Here is a 3381-nt window from a genome sequence, read left to right as displayed (position 1 = left end):
GGGCAAACCTGGGTCCTCTGGAGGGGCAGCTGGTTCTTTTAAGTACTAAGCTATCTTTCCAGTCCCTGAAAGCACCAACTCCTCCTCCTCCTCTTCCTCCCTCTCCTCCTCTTCCTCCTCTCAGTCCTTGTCCCCCTCTCCTCCTTCTCCTCTTTTCCTTTTCCATTTTAAACGTAAAACTAAGACTAAGGCACTGTAAGTTCTAGGAACTGAACAAACCGGAAGACCTACCTCGTGCAGAGGAAGAAGGGACTGGTGAGCTGGCTCAGCGTTGAAGACTACACACCACTCTTGCAGAAGACCTGAGCTTGATTTCGATCAACCATATTGGTTGCCTCAAAACAGCCTCTAACTCTTTCCCTGTGTCAGTTGCCTGGCAGAACCTCCTCAGAGACTTGCAAAGAGCGAAAACTGGTTCAAGGACTATGTATGTACTTGGCCTGGGCTTGAGAGCACCTGCTGTAATCTTCCCTACAGCTAAGAACGGGGAAGGCAGAGCCACCCACAGGAGCCTCTACCCTTCTCCTCACCGGCCTGTGAGCTCCCTGATGTCTCCTGAAAAAGCCCAGGTGGCAGAAGCCCTTCCCACACTGCTCACAGAACTCTTGGTCAGCACAGCCTCTGGTGGATGCTGAAGGCCACCTGAAGGCCATTCTGCACTCACCACAGGTATCAGGTTTCTCTACATTGTGAATCCCCTGGGGGGTGGGGTGGGGTGGGGTGGGGTGGGGTGGGGTGGGGTGCTTGAGGTTCTGGCTAGTACAAAGGGCCTTGCCGCAGTTGTCAACCTCAGAACAAGCTTGTGCCGCAGGAGGTTTGAGTTCTGTTTGAAGGCCTTCCCACAGTGGAACACACATAGGGGCGCTGCTCAGTGTGGATTTTGCGGTGCTGTGCCGGGCGGTCCTTCAAGCTGAAGGGCTGTCCACATACCTCAAACACAAGGGCTTTTCACTTGTGTGCTTTCTGTGGTGGCACAGAAGGTTTGAAACCCAGCGGAAAGTCTGGCCACACTCGAAGCCCTCAAAGGACCTAGTTCCGGTAGGTACTGTCTGGTGAGCAGCCATTCAGCTATGGCAGCTCAGTGCCTTCCCACAAATGGCACAGATAAATGGATGTCCCTCTGCGCCACTCTTGTCCTGCTCCTTGAGGCCTGGCTGCTTCCTGCGGGATTTTCCACACATCTGGTTCTGGGAAGCTTCGTTTTTGTCCATCCCAGCACATTCGAACTTCTGAAGTTCTCCAGCGTCACATCGTGGTAGAGGGTCCTCTGGCTGGGACTGAGACACTCCCATTCTTCCCTGCAGAAGTACACAGTCTCTGAAGGCCACTGGCACCCTGACACACAGATGGCTCTAGGACTGCCTGCAGAGGGGCATCGCTCCTCCAGCCTCATGGGGAGCAGCAGCAGCAGCAGCAAGACAGCCAGCAGCGCATCTGAAGGTGGGTGATGGGGTTCCGGGGGTCGAGTCAGCACAGCGCAAGCGCAGTGACCTGGAGCAGGGCAGCAACTAACTAACTTTTTCCATTCTCTCTCTCTCTCTCTCTCTCTCTCTCTCTCTCTCTCTCTCTCTCTCTCTCTCTCTCTCTCTCTCTCTCTCTCTCTCTCTCTCGACAGGGTTTCTCTGTGTAGTCCTGGCTGTCACGGAACTCACTCTGTAGACCAGTCTGGCCTCGAACTCAGAAGTCCGCCTGCCTCTGCCTCCTAAATGCTGGGTTTAAAGACGTGCGCCACCACTGCCCGGCTCCTTTATTCTTTTAATAATAAAAAATTCATGTTTTTAGCCTTTGAATATAGGATCTATGTATGTAGCCAAGGCTGATCTTGAACTTCTGATCTGTCTCTGCCCCTTAAGTACTGGGATTATTATAGTTCTCTGACATCATACTGAGCTCTTCTGGTAGTTCCAAACACCAAAGGGTGGAGCCGTCTCCTTACCCATCCCTCTCTCTTTAGCCACTTCACAACTCTCATTGCTTCTTTTGTTTGTTTGTTTCTTGTATGTGTATATTCAAGTGCACACACATGCATGTGTGTGTGTGTGGAGGCCAGAGGTCAACTTTCTGTGTCATTCCTCAGATTCCTCAGGCACTAACTGTTGGCATTTAGTCTAGGCTCTGCCCCACTCACTATAAAAGGGGCTGCTTGCCCCCTCCTCACTCTCTTGCTCTCTTGCTCCTGATCCTAGTCCTTACCCTGTCTCCCCATTCTGTTCCTCCCTCTCTCTCCATGTGCTCATGGCCAGCCTCTCTCTCTCTCTCTCTCTCTCTCTCTCTCTCTCTCTCTCTCCCTCCCTCCCTCCCTCCCTCCCTCCCTCCCTCCCTCCTTGTCTCCCTCCTTCTCCCCCCCCCCACCTGCTAATTTGGTTAGGCTGGCTGTCCAGTGAGCCCCAGCGCCCTCTTGTCTCTGGCTCGGCAGCACTAGGATGACAGAACAGGCTTTTCACAAGGATTCTGAAGACCAGGTCCAGGTTCATGGCAAGCTGTGTGAGGACTAATCCTTCTCCTCAGCCCTAGCTTCTTTTATGAAATCTGATCATGTCGGGGTTAAAATCATCCCACCCACTTCCTGAGGAGTGACCTGTGCTACCTTCCCCTCCCCCTCCTCAGTCTCTAGATTTTCCAAACTCACAGAGGTAAGAGCTGGAGTGGTAACCTAGCCTTAGCTTCAGCTCTGAGTGACTGGGCGGGATCTGCCACCTCAAGATCCATAAATCCCTGTAAAGGTTTTCTTACTTAGCAAAGGTTTTAAAAACATCTGCCGCAGGCCTGTCTTGATGTGCTCAGCACTGGACATGTAATTATGAATACAATCAACAGATTTGCTGGCCTTGTGGACTTTACATTTCTATAGGGAAAACAGCGAGTAAACAAATGCACAGATATTAATGCTGTGATAAAACTGTGGGAGAGACTAGCAGCCCAGGGGACAGACGTTAACTAGAAGAGCTCACACACATCAAGAAGGATGTGTCTGAGAAGTGTTATTTGGACAGAGAATAAGCCTACCCTATGTCAGAAGCTATGATCGGTGGTTTTAGGGAGGGAGAGGAGAGAAAGTTCTAGAGAGTATGCTGGGTCTTAGGATACTCCTTCTGTACAGAAGTTTATGAACACTAACAGCATGCAGTAGGTCCTTGGGAGATGAAGCCAGGCACTTTCTCTTTAAGATTTTCACGGAAAGAAGAGGAATTGTATTATGGTGAAGCAGGCCTAGTTAACTGTGTGGCTAATGCTACATGACATACAGGGAGTGTGAGCTAGGTTATGTGACAGGGGTCCCTCTATCTCTGGATAGGGGAGTGGGACTTGTTTAACACATGACCCACATCAAGAATGTGATGGTTTGTATATGTTTGGCACAGGAGAATGGCACTAATAGGA

General features: G+C 50.9%; 1 pseudogene; it reads right to left on the bottom strand.

Moving 5' to 3' along the window:
• Positions 1-416: 416 nt before the first annotated feature.
• LOC143443618 (uncharacterized) lies at positions 417-1292 on the bottom strand (annotated as a pseudogene).
• Between the last annotated feature and the right edge of the window lie 2089 nt (positions 1293-3381).

This window comes from Arvicanthis niloticus, chromosome 9, assembly GCF_011762505.2.
Source record: "Arvicanthis niloticus isolate mArvNil1 chromosome 9, mArvNil1.pat.X, whole genome shotgun sequence".
NCBI lineage: Eukaryota > Metazoa > Chordata > Mammalia > Rodentia > Muridae > Arvicanthis > Arvicanthis niloticus.
Note: the sequence above shows the minus strand (reverse complement) of the source record. Positions and strands in the feature narration are given on the sequence as shown.